Genomic DNA, 20,730 nt, shown 5'->3' on the forward strand with positions numbered 1-20,730 from the left:
ACCAAATTACTGGAGGCTGGGATTATTTATCCTATTTCTGACAGCCCCTGGGTGAGCCCTGTCCAAGTTGTCCCCAAAAAGGGAGGCATGACAGTGGTTCATAATGAAAAAAATGAACTGGTTCCTACAAGAACAGTTACAGGGTGGCGCATGTGTATTGACTACAGAAGGCTCAATACAGCCACCAGAAATGATCATTTTCCTTTACCATTCATAGACCAGATGCTAGAAAGATTGGCAGGTCATGATTATTACTACTTTTTGGATGGCTACTCAGGCTATAACCAGATTGCAGTAGACCCCCAGGATCAGGAGAAAACAGCATTCACATGTCCATCTGGAGTGTTTGCTTATAGAAGGATGCCATTTGGGCTGTGTAATGCGCCTGCAACCTTCCAGAGATGCATGCTCTCTATTTTCTCTGATATGGTGGAAAAATTTCTGGAAGTCTTCATGGATGACTTCTCAGTATATGGAGATTCATTCAACTCCTGTCTTGATCACCTGAAACTAGTTCTGAAAAGATGCCAAGAGACCAACCTGGTTTTAAACTGGGAAAAATGTCACTTTATGGTGACTGAAGGGATTGTCCTTGGGCATAAAATTTTAAACAAGGGAATAGAGGTGGATCAAGCAAAAATAGAGGTAATTGAAAAATTACCACCACCTGCCAATGTTAAGGCAATCAGAAGCTTTCTGGGGCATGCAGGATTCTATAGGAGGTTTATAAAGGATTTTTCAAAAATTGCAAAACCTCTAAGCAATCTGCTAGCTGCTGACATGCCATTTGTGTTTGACACAGAGTGTCTGCAGGCGTTTGAAACACTGAAAGCCAAGCTGGTCACAGCACCAGTTATTTCTGTACCAGACTGGATATTACCATTTGAGCTAATGTGTGATGCCAGTGATCACGCCATTGGTGCAGTACTGGGGCAGAGGCATGACAAGCTTTAGCATGTCATTTATTATGCTAGCCGCGTTTTAAATGATGCCCAAAAAAATTACACAACCACAGAAAAAGAATTGCCTGCAGTGGTTTATGCCATTGACAAGTTTAGATCATACTTGGTAGGATCAAAGGTGATTGTGTATACTGACCATGCTGCTCTTAAATATCTACTCACAAAGCAGGATTCAAAACCCAGGCTCATCAGATGGGTGTTGCTTCTGCAAGAGTTTGATATAGAAATAAGAGACAGAAAAGGGACAGAGAACCAAGTGGATTATCATCTGTCCCGGATAGAGCCAATAAAAGGGACGTCATTCCCCTCTCTTGAAATCTCTGAGACCTTTCCGGATGAGCATTTGTTTGTCATTCAGGAAACACCATGGTTTGCAGACATTGCAAACTACAAAGCTGCAAGGTTCATTCCCAAGGAGTATAGCAGGCAACAAAAGAAAAAATTAATTACTGATGCAAAGTACTACTTGTGGGATGAACCCTATCTCTTTAAGAGATGTGCAGACAGAATAATCCGTAGGTGTATGCCTAGAGAGGAAGCACAAAGGATCCTATGGCATTGCCATAGATCACAATATGGAGGCCATTTCGGAGGTGAGCGAACAGCCATCAAGGTCCTCCAATGTGGCTTCTATTGGCCCACACTCTATAAAGATTCCCGAGAGTTTGTACGAAACTGTGACAGTTGTCAAAGAGCTGGTAATCTGCCTCATGGTTACGCCATGCCTCAACAAGAAATCTTGGAGATTGAGTTGTTTGACGTATGGGGAATTGACTTCATGGGGCCTTTCCCACCATCATACTCAAACACTTATATTTTGGTGGCAGTTGACTACGTATCAAAATGGGTAGAGGCCGTTGCCACACCCACCAATGATACTAAAACAGTGCTGAAGTTCCTCCAGAAACATATCTTCAGTAGGTTTGGGGTCCCTAGGGTACTAATCAGTGATGGGGGCACTCACTTCTACAATTTACAGCTTTATTCTGCCATGGTCCGGTATGGAATTCGCCACAAGGTGGCAACTCCATATCATCCACAAACTAATGGGCAAGCTGAAGTCTCTAACAGAGAGCTAAAAAAAATCCTAGAACGGACTGTAAGTACCTGTAGAAAGGATTGGGCACAAAGCTTGGATGATGCTCTGTGGGCTTACAGAACAACATTCAAGACTCCTATAGGGACCTCTCCATACCAACTTGTATATGGTAAGGCATGCCACCTGCCCGTGGAACTGGAACATAAAGCCTACTGGGCAACCAGATTCCTAAACTTTGATGCCAAATTAGCTGGAGAAAAAAGATTGCTCCAGCTAAATGAGCTAGAGGAATTCAGATTCACTGCTTTCGAAAATGCCAAGCTTTATAAAAAAAAATAAAAAAAATGGCATGACAGAAAGCTGTCATCTAGAATCTTTGAACCAGGACAAAAGGTTCTGTTGTTTAACTCTAGGCTCAGGCTATTCCCCGGGAAACTGAAGTCCCGGTGGAGGGGACCATATGTGATTACAAGTGTATCACCATATGGTTATGTGGAGCTTCAAGATATTGATTCTGACAAGAAGTTCATTGTTAATGGACAGAGAATCAAGCACCATCTTGAAGGCAATGTTGAGCAAGAGTGCTCAAGGCTGAAGCTAGATTAAAAGCTCAGCAAGGTCCAGCTAAAGACAATAAAGAAGCGCTTGCTAGGAGGTAACCCAGCCATGGGGCATCACTTCCTCTAAGCATTTTGCCCTATTCTTGATTTTATTTGTTTATATAAAGTTCATTGATCCTAAGGTAAAGAGTCAATTGTATAATTTCACAGGGTTACAGAAGGATTCTGCATGCAAAACAGAGAAAAAGAGCTCACTGGCAAGAAAAACGCCAGTAAAAGTCTGTTTTGGGCGTTCAACGCCCAACAGAAGCATCCACTGGGTGTTGAACGCCAGTAAGGATAGCCATCTGGGCGTTGAACGCCAGAAAGAAGCTCTTTCTGGGCGTTTAACGCCAGATTTACAGCGTTCTGGGCGTTCAGAAAAATGCCCAGTAACAAAAGACTTCCTGGCGTTTAACGACCAGAAATAAGCAGCAGCTGGGCGTTGAACGCCCAGGAGAAGCAGCATTTGGGCGTTGAACGCCCAAAACATGCAGCGTTTGGGCGTTCAAACGCCAGGATGGTGGAGAGGAGGTAAATTCATTTTTTTCTTCATATTTTTCATTTTAATCCTAATTTTCATGTTTCAATTCATGATTTCTTGCATAAACATGTTAAGAACCCTGATTTCTAAAATCCCTAATTTCTAAAAACCCTTCTTTAAAAATATTAAATGTATCTTAATCCATAAGCACAAATCCTTTTTTTCAATCCAACTCAACTCTTTTTCAAAATTTTCAAAACAAATCTCTCTCTTTTCATTCAAAAATCTTTTCAACTAAGCAATATCTTTTTCAAATCTCCATACTATCTTTTTCAAAATTCCAAATCTATCTTTTTCAAATATCTTTCATATCTTTTCAATTTTAAATCATATCTTTTCTTATCATAATTTTTTCTAAAAATCATATCTTCTATCTTATCTTTCTCCCTATTTTTTTCGAAAACCCACCCCTCACTCCCTTTAAATATGGGTTCGGCCTCCCTCTCCTCCCATCCACCATTGCACCTAGCTCTCCTTCTCTCCCTCTCCTTTCTTTTCTTTTTGCTTGAGGACAAGCAAACCTCTAAGTTTGGTGTGCTTATCCGTGATTACTAAGATCATGGCTCCTAAAGGAAAATAACCCACTCCAAGAGGCAAGAAAGAAAGCGTTCCAAAACCACTTTGGAATCAAGGGAAGTTCTTAACTAAAGAACATTCAGACCATTATTACAAAATAATGGGTCTAAGATCAGTGATCCCGGAAATTAGATTCGATCTGAAAGAAGACGAATATCCGGAGATCCAGGAGCAAATTCGAATCAGGAACTGGGAGATCCTAGCTAATCCTGAAACGAAAGTGGGAAAGAATATGGTCCAGGAGTTCTATGCTAATATGTGGCATACAGACAGGCAAAGACTATCTGGATCTGCTATCTATGACTATCGGATCTTGGTCAGAGGAAAGATTGTTCATACCCACCCTGACAAGATCAGGGAGATCTTAAAGCTACCTCAGCTGAAAGATGATCCAGACTCCTTCAATAGGAGAATGATGAGAACAGACAAGGGCTTGGATAAGATTCTAGAGGATATATGTATCCCTGGAGCCAGGTGGACCACCAGCACGAAGGGTGTTCCAAATCAACTCAAAAGAGAAGATCTCAAACCAGTCGCCAGAGGATGGCTGGATTTCATTGGGCATTCTCTGCTGCCCACTAGCAACCGTTCTGAAGTCATTATTAGAAGAGCAGTGATGATCCATTGCATCATGATGGGAAAAGAAGTGGAAGTTCATCAACTGATTTCAACTGAATTTTACAAAATTGCAAACAAAAATTCCAAAGATGCCAGGTTGGATTATCCAAGCTTGATTTCTATGCTCTGCAAGGACGCTGGAGTAAGGATGGAAATAACTGAGTATATCTCAATTGAGCGACCAATCACCAAAGCATCAATGGAAAAACAACAAGCACAGGATGACCCCATCAAGAAGAAAACACAAGAATTTCTCCCAAAAATCCATCAATCTGAATACTGGGAGTATCTTGAGACATCAGTTACCAAGATGCAAGAAGCTATGGAACAAATAACGAAAGAACAGAAGGAACAAAGTAGCATTCTTTGCTATTTGATTAAAGAACAGGAGGAGCAAGGGCGCGACTTAAGGGAATTGAAGCGCCAGAAATTATCTCTTGAAGGACCAAGCACCCCGCAGATTAGAGGAACATCCACTCCCCAGAACAAAGGTTGTTAAATTCCAATCTTAGCCTTAACTCTGTGATAACTATTCTTATTCTAGTTTTACCTTAGGAGTCATATAGTAGTAATTAGTATTTATATTTTTGATTTTATCTCCAATTAAGCTATAATTTAATTTTCTCATCATCATCAAACATGAATAAAATAGAAGAATTTCTTTAGAATAAGAGGCAGTAATTTTCGAGTTTTTAATAAGAACATTCTAATTATTTACATGTGGTGACAATGCTTTCTGTCTTCTGAATGAATGCTTGAACAGTGCATATGTCTTTTGAAATTGATGTTTAAGACTGTTAAATATGTTGGCTCTTGAAAGAATGATGAACATGAACTGTGACGAGCTTCAAACTCGCGAGTGCTGGGCGTAGTGACAGACGCAAAAGGATAGCGAATCCTATTCCGGTATGATCGAGAACCTACAGATGATTAGCCGTGCGGTGACAGGGCACCTGGACCATTTTCACTGGAAGGAAGGATGGTAGCCATTGACAACGGTGATCTTCCAACACACAGCTTGCCATAGGAGGGACGTGCGTGCGTGAAGAAGAAGATAGAGAGAAAGCAGATATTCAAAAGGCAAAGCATTTCCAAAACTCCAACATATTCTCATTTACTACATAACAAGTAACCTTTAATTCATGCTCTCTTGTTCATTTGCAAGTCAATTGATAACCACTAATTAATATCCTGACTAAGAGTTGTAAGATAACTATAGCTTGCTTCAAGCCAACAATCTCCGTGGGATCGACCCTTACTCACGTAAGGTATTACTTGGACGACCCAGTGCACTTGCTGGTTAGTTGTGCGAAATTACATAGTGTGAAGTAATTTTCGTGCACCAGTATCCTTGATATAAAAATCATTATGTTACTAGGGTATGTGATATTCGCAATAATAAAGGATACCAAATAAATTTACGATTAGAAAATTGCAAACCGCTCATTACTAACCTTAATGGAACTCAACCTTTTTTATTTATTTATTTCCACACAAAAGACTGTATACTTAATACTTAATAACTAAAATTAAAAAATTCAGTTAGAAAGTTAATATTATAATATTAAAATATCTTGTTCCTTAAAAAATTATTCTAAACAAATTAATTTATACTCATTCATAAAAGAATTGAATTGATTCGCAATTTTTTGGAAGGAATTGAATTGATTCACCAAAAAATAGGTTTAAATTTATAGTTAAAGAATTTAAAAAAAATTGATTACCCATTATCGAATTTCAATTTAATAACATTGTACTTGATATACTTGTGATCTTTTTCAAGAGTTTTCTTTCTTTCAATTCTATTAAGATAGCCAAAAACATCTAAAATAGATAAGAAAGAAAATTTGTTGTCAATAATTTTGCTAAGAAAATAATTAACGAGATAAATAAATTTATTAATGAATTTATTTTTTTTGTAAAATAATAAACTTACCAACAAAATAGGTGTAATCGAATCCAAAAGTATTGAGAGTGTCAAAACTCACAAAACTAAATCTATATTGTGGGATACTTGATGATTTTGAAAGTGTGTGCATACTAGTACGTTGGTCAAAATTCACCACATACTCATGATGTGTAGTCTTGAAATTACCCACATTGCGTCCAACACCAAAATATGTGATTTGATACGCCATTTCTTCTCTTAGCAAATTCACGAATCGAGACACAAGAGTCTTCTTAATTGAGGCATGTATTTTTTTTTCCTAGAATTAAGAAACAAAAATCAAAGAACAATTAAAGTGATGTAAATAAACACATTTGAATTACCGATAATATAAATTTAATATTATTTAAAAAAATGTAGGAAACTCATATCTTTATCGAGTTAAACCATCTCAATTGAGTATGACAATAGAGAATTCTCATAACTCGATAGTGTCTATAACCTTATCACTCGTATACGTACATACAAATTATCAACGGTAAGATTGATCTCAGTAATTTTGTAAACACGAACCGCCATTGAAAAAAGATAGAAAAAATTTAAAAGGAGCAATTAACTATACTAAGCAAGGGAGGTGCTATGTATCTCTACTTCATACTTTTATAGTTGATTCATAGCTAAAATTTTTTGAAATCAAATTGATTTCGATTTAAATTTAAAAAAAATTACTAATTGAATAATTATTGATTATTATTGTTATTACGTGATTTAAATAGAAGCATTTCGTTTTTCCAAAATTTTTAATGCCTTGTCTTTGGAATATATGGTAACAATCTAAGTAGATGGTGCATAAGTGGATTTCAAAATTTAAAAAGTAAAAGCAGATAATTTAAAATTTAAAAAATAAAAATTTATATAAAATAACTTAAACAAATAACTTTGATGGGAGCGAAAATCAGCCGATTAAGAGATTAATATAAGAAATACGTTGTAAGTACAGTTTTTAACCAGCAAAAATTCGCTTATCAATTTAGAAAGGGTTGTCACAAATTTTAGAATAAAATACTAGGAGTATGAATCCCAGGTCGTCTCCCAAGGAGTTGACAAAAGAGTGCTATTTTATTAGTCAGGAGTTTTCTGATAAAATTTTAAGAGTTGGAGAACAGAAAAGTAAATCATTGTAAATTAAAGCAATGAGAATTAGCAAGAGAATTTATATAATCAATTAAAAATTCTTGATTGGGGGAATGATTAATTGGAAGTTCTATCCTTATTGGATTTTTCCATGTGTAATATTAAGAGGTTGTTGTTCTACTTAGTCATCCCTTACCTGATAAGGGAAAGTCAAGTAACTAACTAACCAACTATAAACCTCAGGTCCTAATCCTCTCCCCAAGGAAGGATTAGAGTTAGAGACTAGAGAGCCAGCCAACAACTTCCAATTAAAATTAACACTTGAGTATTCCAACTCAAGGGTTTTCTTTTAATCATCCCCCAAGTCAAGTTGGGAGTCTACTCCATTGACATGAATGTGAATTTCATAAAGGAATAAGAAGAAGATATGATAAATAAATTAAATAATAACTAAAAATTAATTAAAGGTAAAAGTAGTTCTTTGCATTAATAAATTTCAAAATCATAAACGTACCTATCTGAACAGTGTTAATAAGTAATCAAAAGAGTAAAGGAATAAGAAAACAAACTAGAATAATAGCAACTTCAATGGAAGTACTGACTCTTCTCAATATCCAAAACAAAAGCATAAACTATAAAAACTATGAGTGTGTAGAAAACCTAGAGGAAGAGTGATTTCTCTCTAAGATTTCAATCTAAACCTAAAACTATGCGAGTGAGAATGTGTGTTGAGTCTCTGCTCGTCCCCTGGCTCTAGTCTGTGTTTCTGGGCTGGAAACTGGGTCCGAACTCGGCCCAAAATCGACCCCAGCGTTTTCTGCAATTTCTGCAAGTATCACATGTCACGCGTATGCGTCAGTCACGCGTGCCCATCGTTTGGCAATTTTCCTTTTCACGCGTACGCGTCAGGCACGCACACGCGTCGCCGTGCGAGCTCCAATTCACGCACACACATGAGCCATGCGTACGCGTCGCTCCTCGCTGGTTGTCTCCTTTATTTCTTGTGCTCCTTCCCTTTATGCAAGCTTCCTCTCTATCCTCTAAGCCATTCCTGCCCTATAAAGCCTGAAAATACTTAACGCACAAATCACGACATTGAATGGTATAAAGAGGGAAAAAATATAAAATTTAAAGGTTTAGGAAGCAAGTTTTCAACCATAGAGAAAAATTAGGAAGGAATTGTAAAATCATGCAAATTGTATGAATAAGTGTGCAAAGGCTTGATAAAAACCACTCAATTCAGCATAAGATAAACCATAAAATAGTGGTTTATTAATCTCCCCACACTTAAACATTAGCATGTCCTCATGCTAAGCTAAAGGAGACAAAAGGATGAATGGAAGAAAGTAAGACTCATGAGATGCAACCTATGAATGCAACTATATGCTAAGATGATTCTGTTTACTTGGTTAAAAGTAAATAAGCTCTACAAGACAAGCATAAATCAGATTCCACTAATTCAAACCACACAATAAAAGACAAGTAAACTTGTAAGAAGATAGCTCATGAAAACAGGGAACATAGAATTTAAGCATTGAACCCTCACTGGTAGTGTATATGCACTCTAATCGCTCAAGTGTCTAGGGTTAATTCACGCTACTCTTCTCTAGTCATGCTCTCTAGACCTTGTTCTTCATCTAACCAATCAACAAAAATTTAGTATACTAATGCAAACATCATGAGGTCTTTTCAAGGTTGTAATGGGGCTAAGGTAAGGGTGACGATATATGTATGGCTAAGTGAGCTGAAATATGAATCTTTGACTAACCTAAGCTCTTACCTAACACACACACTCTCTATGTAACTCTAAAATCATACCTAGCTACCCATAATTCCCACTTTTGTATCACATACTCATGTACCAAATATTTCTTTAATTTTATCACATATGCATTGATCTTTTATTAAACTTAGCATTGGGATAATTTTGTCCCCTTATTTAATTACTTATTTATTTATTTATTTGAATATTTTTTTTTTTTGGAGGTAAACATAACATATCAATGCACATTAATTTTTTTTAATTTTCTGGTCTCACACGAGTATGCACCCAAATTCCCAATACTTTTGTCAATAAAACATAGCACACTTTCATCAACCCAAGTTCCCACAGTTCTCCACACTTAATTAATACACAATCTCTATCTTAAGCTAACCAAAGATCTAATTCAGGTAATTAATTGTTTTTCTGCTTAAGGCTAGTGATGTGGTAAAATATAGAACAAATGGGGATTAAAAGGCTCAAGGTGGCTAACAAAGGTGATTGAAATGGTAGGCTATTTGGGATAAGTGAGGTAACAACAAACGATGGCCTCAATCATATGCAAGCATGTAAATATACTAAACAATAGACATATAGAATGGAAAAAAATATAGATTACAATCATAAAGAAGAAAACACACAAGAATAAAATATTATGGTTAAATAATGTAACCATGCAATTAAGTTCAAAATCTCACAGGTTGTGTGTTCTTAGCTATAATTCATATTCCAATTTACAATCTTCAAATAAGTTTAACACAAATTTTTAATTTAAATTAGTGAAATGCTATAAAAAGGGTCTTGAAAAGAAACTCATTACTTTAACCAAGCAAAGCATACATGCAAACAATTATTATCATGCAATCTATCCTATCTAACAAAAGAAAAAGGCAAATGTTGGTGTTAAGAAATGAAAATTACCTCCAGAAGTCAAGGACTGACCTCCCCACACTTAAGGCTTGGCACGGTTCTCTGTGCCATCAGTAAAGAGCAAGGGAGGGCTGGAAGCGTTGCCTCCAGTGTCTGGTTTGCCTTGGCTGCCTGTGCTACTGGATGAAGGGGAGTCTAGGATGTCCTTCTGTTTTGGAGGTGGGTGAGTACCAGCTATGAGTTCCTTCAGATAGTTGTATCTGCGCTTGTTACAGCGCTCCATTTGCTCCATTCGCCGGTCTTGCCGGTCGAACCTCTCAAGGATCTGTAGAACATCTGATGGATGGATGATGCTTGTGGTGTGGATGATTGTGGAGTGGATGAGGGAGGAGTATCCAAAGATGGACCGGCAGGTCGGCTCGCAGAAGGAACGGGCGGCCTGATGTACTTCCCATTCGGGACATACTGGTCGGCTCTAGGGATCATGACCTTTGTGTCTCCTGCTCGAGATGACACACTCGCTGCAGAGACTAAATCTAAAACCAAGGTGGGGAAAGGCAGGTTACCCGCAATCTGTACATGTCCCATGGCATCCCGGATGTGTCGGGGCAGGTTGAGGGGTTGCTCTGTCAGGATGCACCAGATGAGGACAGCCATGTCTACTGTGAAGGTCAACTCGTGAGTGCTCGGAAAGACATAGTGGGACATAATTTGTGCCCACACGCGAGCCTCCAGGGTGAGTGACTGGGCTGAGATGCCCTTAAATTTTGAACGATGCTGCCTGTAGATCCACTTGCTGCCAGGTTGGGCTATAACTCTAAGTACGCTATCCCAGTCAAACTGATATATGTGACGCTTACGAGATGCTTCCTGATATGCATCCCATCCCTCTGGACTAAGTGGAAGGTCCAGTGCTCTCTGTATGGCACTCTCGGAGATAGGAACTTGCTGCTGACGAACGTAGACAGTCTGCAGAGTAGGCGAGTAAAAGTTTGAGTAGAATTCAACTACCCATGATAAGTTGGTCTCTCGCGACTGTCTCCTCAAAAATCTCCACTGTCTCCTCTCTATTCGGGGCTCCACAAAATCAACAAAGTGTGTTGGGATAATGAGTAGATGCCCATTGTTGTAGTTCCTCTCAGCTAGGATGGGGAACATCTGTTCGGAATAACGGTTAGCAAACCGTGTGGAGTCTCGGGTGGGAAAGGCTTTCTCTGATTCATCAACTTTAATGATCCTCTTCACCCGCTTTGCTGGCGGCTTGACACTGGTAGATGGGAGTGCCTTTTTTAGTGTTCTCTGGGTTTCTCTCCTAGCCGGTGGCTTGTCAGTGGCCTTCTATTTTCCTTTCTTGGTACCCATGCCTAAGGAAGAAGAAAACGGAGGAATGTGAAATATAGATAACCAAAATCGAAAAGGAGAAAATTCCAAGTGATAATAAATGCCAAAGGAAAGATGTTAGCTCAAATACATGGTAGGTACAACATGTAGGTAAGACATCAATTAAGAGTAATAAGGCAAGTCATAATTAAATAGATGCAAGAGGTGAAAGCATGCAAAGAGTAGGCATGAGAGGCATAACTCAAGCATCAAAAATTAGATGTGCTAATAAAGAGAGTATTTGTATGATTACAATTGTGAATGATAATCCCAACTACATGTGGAGTGCAAGGATTGTGAAAAAGAGGCATTCAAGTAAAAAAGTAAAACAAAATAGAGTTCAAGATGCCATAAGGGCTTTTTCACAAATACTTGGTGAGCAAGGTAGAATAGGAATGAAAATAATATAATCCAAATGTATATGAGAGCCAAATTAAAGTATCAATTGTCAAGTCACTCCATATAATAACCACAAGCTTCAGGATAATAAGGTAATACCCAAATAAAACTCCAATACCAACATAAGAATGCATGAAGAAGAAAAGAAAAAGAAACCATAAATAAGTAAGCTAAAAGAAATATAGTGAAGAAAGAAACATAAATAAATGCAATAATGAAAGAGTATATGGGAGGAAGAAACTAACCTTGATGAAGAAGATGAAGAAGGAAGAGAAAAGTAGTAAAAAGTAAAAAAGAATAAGGAAGAAGAAAGAAAGAAGGAAGAAATAATTAGGATTGAAAAGAATTAGGATTGGGGGGGAGGAGATTTGAAATCAGGCACTGAAGTGGATAAATTGTGCGTTGCATGCGACGCATACGCGTGCATCACGCGTACGCGTGGATCGCGCGATTGCCTAGCGACGCGTAAGCGTCAAGGACGCGTACGCGTGACATGGATTGTGCAATTGGCATGAAGGCAGCCCCGCGCGCGCACAACTCTTTGTTTGATACGCACGAGAGTCAAAAATGCATACGACGCGTGCGCGTCAGGGACGCGCATGCGTGGATGGCCTGGATGGAAAAACGACACGTACGCGTCAGGGACGCGTACGCGTGATGGAGGTTGTGCTCCCAGCACAGTTCCAGCCCCACACCATCATGACTCTCTGGCCATACACCCATTTACGCCGATTTGTAGGGTCACGCGTACGCGTGATGGACGCATACGCGTGAGGGGCCAAAATCGCAAGTGACGCGTACGCGTGGTCTTGCTTGTGCCTAAGGCACGCTTCCAGCCCTGCTCCTGCGTAACTCTCTGTTCCATTCCTTTAGTTCACGCACTCACATGTGACGCATACTCGTCGAGTGCCATTTTTTTATGCAAAATACAAAATGCAGAATACAAATGAATATGCAGAAATTATGAATGACTACTTATGAAAAACAAAAGAAAATGACATTAGGAATGAAAAGGAACAATCATACCATGGTGGGTTGTCTCCCACCTAGTACTTTGCTTTTACATCCTTAAGTTGGACAGTCCCCAAGCTCAATCTGCTTCTGTTGGTGGGTCTTCCAAGAGGAAGATCTCTAGCTCCTTGGTGTTCTTCATCTTGTCACCATGATATAGCTTTAAGCGATGTCCATTGACCTTGATGAATTTGGAGCTTGAAGGATGATTCAGGTGAAAGACTCCGTATGGCTCTGCCTTTTCTACCCTGTAGGGGCCTTTCCATCTTGAACGCAACTTGCCTGGCATGAATCTCAACCTTTAGTTGTAAAGGAGGACTAGCTCCCCAGGTCTGAACTCTCTTCTCTTGATATGCTTGTCATGCACAGCCTTCACCTTTTTTTGTACAGTCTAGAGTTGTCATATGCTTCGAGTCGAAGGGTCTCCAGTTCTGCCAGTTGTAGCTTCCTTTCAGCACCGGCCTGCTCAAATCCCATGTTGTATTTCCTTACATCCTAGAAAGCCTTGTGTTCCACCTCCACTGGGAGGTGACAAGCCTTTCTATATACTAAGCGGAAGGGACTCATTCCTATGGGCATCTTGTATGCTGTCCGATAAGCCCAGAGCGCATCTACAAGTCTGGTGCTCCAGTCCTTCCTATGAGGCTAGACTATCTTCTGCAGAATGCACTTGATCTCTCTATTAGACACCTCTGCTTGCTCATTGGTTTGGGGATGATAAGTTGTAGCTACCTTGTGAATGATGCCATGTCTTTTTAGTATGCCTGTCAATCTCCTGTTACAAAAGTGAGTGCCTTGATCACTCACAATTGCTCGTGGTGACCCAAAACGACAGATAATATGATTTCTAACAAAAGAGACAACAGTGTTAACATCATCAGTACGGACAGGAATTGCTTCCACCCATTTAGAAACATAATCTACAGCTAACAGTATAGATAAGAAACCACTAGAGTTTGGGAATGGACTCATGAAGTCAATGCCCCAAACATCAAAAATTTCACAAAATAGCATAAGTTGTTGGGGCATCTCATCCCTCTTGGATATATTTCTAAACTTTTGGCATGGAGAACAAGATTTACAAAAGGTAGTAGCATCCTTAAAAAGAGTAGGCCACCAGAATCTACAGTCTAAAATTTTTCTAGCTGTTCTTTGAGGGCCAAAATGTCCACCACTCTCAGAAGAGTAGCAGGCCTCTAAAATGGACTAAAATTCTGATTGAGATACATACCTTCTAATTATCTGGTCAACACCATACCTCCATAAATATGGGTCATCCCATATATAAAATTTGGACTCGCTTTTCAGCTTGTCCCTTTGATGCTTAGTAAAATTGGGAGAGAAGGTATGACTAACTAGATAATTAGCTATAAGCTCCTACCAAGGAACTACTTTAGATATTACATGCAAGCTATCTAATGGAAAAGCATCATTGATAGGAGTGGAGTCATCCTTAATGTGCTCAAAGCGACTCAAGTAGTCTGCCACTAAATTTTGGAAACCACTCCTACCCTTAATTTCTAAATCAAATTCTTGCAGCAGCAATATCCAACGTATTAGCCTTGGTTTGGACTCTTTTTTAGCTAATAAATATTTTAGAGCTACGTGGTCTGAGTACACTACCACCTTAGTACCAAGTAAATAGGCTCAGAATTTATCCAGAGCAAAAACGATAGCCAGAAGCTCCTTTTCAGTGGTAGTGTAATTAGACTGAGCAGCGTCTAAGGTCTTAGAAGCATAAGCAATTACGAAAGGATCCTTACCTTCGTGCTGAGCCAACGCCACTCCTACTGCATGGTTGGAGGTGTCACACATAATCTCAAATGGCTAGCTCCAGTCTGGTCCTCTCACAATCGGAGCTTGAGTCAAGGCGATCTTCAGCTTATCAAACGCTTCCATGCAGTCCTCACTCAGCTCGAACTCGACATCCTTCGACAGCAGTCTGGATAAAGGCAATGCTACCTTACTAAAGTCCTTGATAAATCTCCGATAGAAACCTACATGACCAAGGAACGAACAGACTTCCCTCACGGAGGAGGGGTAAGGTAAACTAGAAATGAGATCTACCTTTGCTGGATCTACAGAAATACCAGTATTAGAAACAACGTGTCCTAGTACAATACCTTGTTTTACCATAAAGTGACATTTTTCAAAATTTAATACAAGGTTTGAACTGACACACCTATCTAATACTCTAGCTAAACTATCCAAGCAAAGGCTAAATGAATCACCATAAACACTAAAGTCATCCATAAAAACTTCCATACAGTTCTCAATAAGATCTGAGAAGATACTCATCATGCACCTTTGGAAGGTAGCCGGTGCATTACACAAGCCAAAAGGCATCCTCTTGTATGCATACGTTCCAAAGGGATATGTAAAAGTAGTCTTCTCTTGATCCTCAGGAGCTATATGAATTTGAAAATAGCCTATAAAACCATCTAAAAAGCAGTAATGTAGTTTACCTGACAGGCGATCAAGCATCTGATCAATAAATGGCAAGAGGTAATGATCCTTGCGAGTAACTTGGTTGAGGCGCAATCAATGCAAACTCCCCATGAATTCTGCACTCTAGTTGCTATGAGCTCTCCATGCTCATTCTTCACTGTTGTGACTCCAGACTTCTTGGGCACCATTTGTACTGGGCTAACCCATTCACTATCTGAGATGGGATAGATGATATCTGCTTCAAGCAGCCTGGTCACTTCTTTCTTGACAATTTCTAAGATGGTGGGGTTCAACCGCCTCTGAAGTTGACGGACAGGCCTTGTTCCCTCTTCTAAAAATATTATGTGCTCACAAACTTGAGGGCTGATGCCTACTATATCCGCCAAGCTCCACCCAATTGCTTTCTTGTGTCTTCTCAGCAAACTAAGCAGCTGCTCCTCCTGTTGGGAAGTGAGTTCCCTTGCAATGATAACTGGGAGCTTTTGATTATCCTCAATGTAAGCATACTTGAGGTGGGGTGGAAAGGGCTTCAACTCCATTTTCTGCTCATGGCTAGGCACTAGATCATCTGGAGCTAGTGATGATGGCAAAGTGTCCTCATTGTGTTCAGAGGATTTCCCCATACTTGGACCATGCTCCATGTGCATCTCTGTTATTTCTTCTTGGAGAACTGCAGCTACAGTCTCATCAATGATGTCGCACTGGAAGATGGAATGATCTTCCGGGGGATGCTTCATAGCTTCATCCAAGTTGAAGCTCACTGCTCTGCCATCTATCTCAAAAGAGTAAGTTCCTGAGAAGGCATCTAATTTGAACTTTGAAGTCTTCAGGAATGGCCTTCCAAGCAGGATGGATGATGGTCTTCCTGAGTCATTAGGGGGCATCTCCAAAATATAGAAATCAATGGAAAATGTGAGCCCCTTAATGCTCACTAGCACGTCCTCAGCAATTCCAACTACTGTGATTATGCTTTTATCTGCCAATACAAAACGAGCTGCCGACCTTTTTAAGGGAGGGAGCCTCAAAGCATCATATACAGACAATGGCATAATGCTAACACACGCTCCTAAATCACACATACAGTCAGAAAATTTCACACCATCTATAGTAATAGTAACCATGCATGGACCTGGGTCACTACATTTTTCAGGTATATCACCCACTAAAGCAGAAATGGAGCTACCTAGAGGAATAGTTTCTAAATCCTGTAGTTTATCTTTATGCATGCACAAATTCTTTAGAAACTTAGCATATCTAGGTACCTACTAAATGGCATCAAAAAATGGAATGGTTACCTCAACCTTTTTGAATATTTCTACCATTTTAGGGTCTAGTTCCATCTTCTTTCTAGGCTTCCTAGCAAGGTGTGAAAATGGAATAGGAATGGCGTCACTTGCAACATCTGCGTCCCTTGATTCTCCATTCCTTGGTTGAGCTGCTTCTTCTTCAACCAAGTCTTGTACTACATCTTCTTTTTCAGCATCCTCTACCTCCACAGTATTTTCAACTGGAGTGTCTTCTGTGAAGCTTGGCTCCGCATGACTCCTCTCTGGTAGTGTAGTCCCGGACCTCAAATTAATAGCGTTGATTCCTCCTTTGGGGTTGGGTACAGGCTGAGACGGAAGTGTACTGGAGCTTGCAGGTTGAGTGTTGGAGGTACTCGACGATCCCATCTGTGAGACGAGAGCTTGTATAGCAGAGGTCAGACCGGTAAGTGTGCTTTGAATGGTCTGTTGTCATTGCGCAAGAGAGGGAAGCAACTCATCATTGGGAGAGGAATATGGGTAAGTGACTTGGGGGACCTGCTGTTGGTTGTTCTGAGGCGCTTGGGTCTGCCTTTGGTGAGGTGCTCTGTAAGGCTGGTTTTGGTTTTGTTGTCTGTTGTTGTTGTTCTACCTCTGATTTTCATTGTTGTCTCTGCCTCCTCTGTTGTAGTTGTCCCTCCATCCTTGATTGGAATTATCTCTCCATCCCTGGTTGGAGTTGTCTTGTCAACCTTGATTGTAGTTTCCACCTTGGTTGTAATTTCCGCCTTGTTGATTGTATCCTTGATTCGAGCGGTCATAGAAATTATGAGTAGCTGCCAAGGTGTTGTCTTCTTGTTGGAGCTGCAGACACTCATCAGTGTAATGAGTATAATCAGCACATATTTCGCATACCCTTTGAGGAACCAACTGTTGACTTTGTTGTGGTGGGGGAGGCTGAGGTTGTTGTTGATTCAGTTGTATCTGCTTCAGTAGGTTGGTCATCTTACATAGAGCCTGTGTGAAAGCAGTAGTCTCACTGCTAGAGGAAACCTCTGCAACAGCCTTGGGATGGTTGTTCCTGTGCCTGACATTTCGAGTAGACTCTGCTAGATCAGTGATCAGTTGCCACGCTTCATCCGTGATCTTGTACTTTTTCAGAGAACCATTACTCGCACCATCCAATGTAGTCTTATCCTGAGGCTTCGTGCCTTGTGTGAAGTAGCTGATCAACACCAATTTGTTGATCATGTGGTAGGGGCATGCGTCCAGAAGATTCCTGAAGCGCTCCCAATACTCATAAAGAGTCTCTGATTCACCTTGAATGATGTAGGAAATCTCTTTCCTCAGTCTATCTGTAACTTCAGCTGGAAAGTATTTTTCCAAGAATTCTCTCCTGAGCGTATCCCAGTTGGTAACAACTGCTTCAGGTTGGGTGTAGTACCACTCCCTCGCCTTTTCCTCAAGAGAAAACGGGAAGGCAGTTAGTAGAATAGAAGTCTCATCAGCACCATGACGCCTAATAGTAGAACAGGCTGTCTGAAAATCCCTGAGGTGCTTGATAGGCTCCTGAGCAGGTAAGCCGTGAAACTTAGGCATTAAGTTGATTAGCGCAGTCTTCAGTTCAAAATCTGCAGCCAGATTTGGGTGACGCGCTTGATACGGTTGCAGTGTAAAGTCTGGAGCTCCTGCCTCCTGGAGAGTAATCCTCCTGGGCTCCGCCATGTTACCTGCACGTAAATTAATAGAATCAGTAGTAAAAGAGCTTGTTTCTTCCTTAAATGCCGCTTCAGATTCGCCTTCAGAAGAGACTGGTGAATTAGTAGTAACCACTTCTCCACCCTCAGAGGCTAACCAACACCGAGCTCGCCTAATACGTGAAATAGTTCTTTCAATTTCAGGATCAAGTGCGGCTAAGCTCGGATCAGGCAGCGAACGCGTCATTCAATGAAAGAAACATACAGCTCATGGTAATAAAATAAAATAAAATATGCAAAAATTAAAAATATGTACACCAACTAATAGTTCAGCACGCTAATGTAACTCCCCGGCAACGGCACCAAAAATTGATGGGAGCGGAAATCAGCCGATTAAGAGATTAATATAAGAAATACGTTGTAATTATAGTTCTTAACCAGCAAAAATTCACTTATCAATTTAGAAAGGGTTGTCACAAATTTTAGAATAAAATACTAGGAGTATGAATCCCAGGTCGTCTCCCAATGAGTTGACAAAAGAGTGCTATTTTATTAGTCAGGAGTTTTCCGAGAAATTTTAAGAGTTGGAGAACAGAAAAGTAAATCATTGTAAATTAAAGCAATGAGAATTAGCAAGAGAATTTATATAATCAATTAAAAAGCCTTGACCGGAAGAATGATTAATTGGAAGTTCTATCCTTGTTAGATTTTCCCAAGTATAATATTAAGAGGTTGTTGTTCTACTTAGTCATCCCTTACCTGATAAGGGAAAGTCAAGTAAGTAACTAACCAACTATAAACCTCAGGTCCTAATCCTCTCCCCAAAGAAGGATTAGAGTTAGAGACTAGAGAGCCAGCCAACAACTTCTAATTAAAATTAACACTTGAGTATTCCAACTCAAGGGTTTTCTGGCCTTTTAATCAACCCCAAGTCAAGTTGGGAGTCTACTCCATTGACATGAATGTGAATTTCATAAAGGAATAAGAAGAAGACATGATAAATTAAATGAAATAATAACTGAAAATTAATTAAAGGTAAAAGTAGTTCTTTGCATTAATAAATTCTAAAATCATAAACGTACCTATCTGAACAGGGTTAATAAGTAATCAAAAGAGTAAAGGAATAAGAAAACAAATTAGAGTAATAGCAACTTCAATAGAGGTAGTAACTCTTCTCAATATCCAAAGCAAAAGCATAAACTATAAAAACTATGAGTGTGTAGAAAACCTAGAGGAAGAGTGATTTCTCTCTAAGATTTTAATCTAAAACTAAAACTATGCGAGTGAGAATGTGTGTTGAGTCTCTGCTCGTCCCCTGGCTCTAGTCTATGTTTCTGGACTGGAAACTGGGTCCAAACTCGGCCCAAAATCACCCCCAGCGTTTTCTGCGATTTCTGCAGGTAGCGCATGTCACGCGTACGCGTCAATCACGCGTGCGCGTCGTTTGGCAATTTTCCTTTTCACGCATACGTGTCAGGCACACGCACGCGTCGCCGTGCGAACTCCAATTCACGCGCACGCGTGAGCCATGCGTGCGCGTCGCTCCTCGCTGGTTGTCTCCTTTATTTCTTGTGCTTCTTCCCTTTATGCAAGCTTCCTCTCTATCCTCTAAATCATTCCTGCCCTATAAAGCCTGAAAACACTTAAGGCACATATCACTGCATCGAATGAAAAAAAGAGGGAAAAAATATAAAATTTAAAGGCTTAGGAAGCAAGTTTTCAACCATAGAGCAAAATTAGGAAGGAATTGTAAAATCATGCAAATTGTATGAATAAATGTGCAAAAGCTTGATAAAAACCACTCAATTCAGCATAAGATAAACCATAAAATAATGGTTTATCAAACTTAAAAATTAAAAAAGTAATAACCCAAACAAATAATAAGTCGTAATTTATAAATAAAATTTGAAAAATTCTTAATGACGACACCTAAGTAAATAAACTTTCAAACTCAACGTATCAGCGTCACGTCAACAAAATGTCTCTCCATTTATATTACTATAAAAATAAAGATTACAATAAAGATAAAGATAAAGATTATTATTACACGAAAACTAATTGACTAATTATTATTATTATTATTATCAAAACTAATTCGTACTTATTAGTTATAAATTCTAAGTGATAAAACTAATGCGCTCTTAATTCAAAAGATGATAAAAGTATCTTTCTATTTAATTATTTAAATAGAATTATTATTGTTATTATGTGAAGTGGCTCCCTTATTTTTCTATTTAGTTTGTTTAAATAGAATTTAGTTTTTTCAAAAATTACAATAATTACATAAAGTTATTAGTTTAAGAATAAATTTAAATTAGAGTAAATTTAAATTAGTTTTTTTAAATTTTATTTTATTAGCTTAGAAATATGAGGTAACTACAATAATCAATAATTACGTGAACTTATTTAAGATAATCTAAGCAGATAACTTAAAATTTAAAAAATAACAACTTAAGCAAAATAACCTATCGAAGCAAATAACTTAAAATTAAAAAGTAACAACATAATCAAATAATAATTTATAATTTATAAATAAAACTTTAAAATATAGTAAACAAC

The sequence above is a fragment of the Arachis ipaensis genome, chromosome B03 (genome assembly GCF_000816755.2).
Source record: "Arachis ipaensis cultivar K30076 chromosome B03, Araip1.1, whole genome shotgun sequence".
In the NCBI taxonomy this organism is placed as follows: Eukaryota; Viridiplantae; Streptophyta; class Magnoliopsida; order Fabales; family Fabaceae; genus Arachis; species Arachis ipaensis.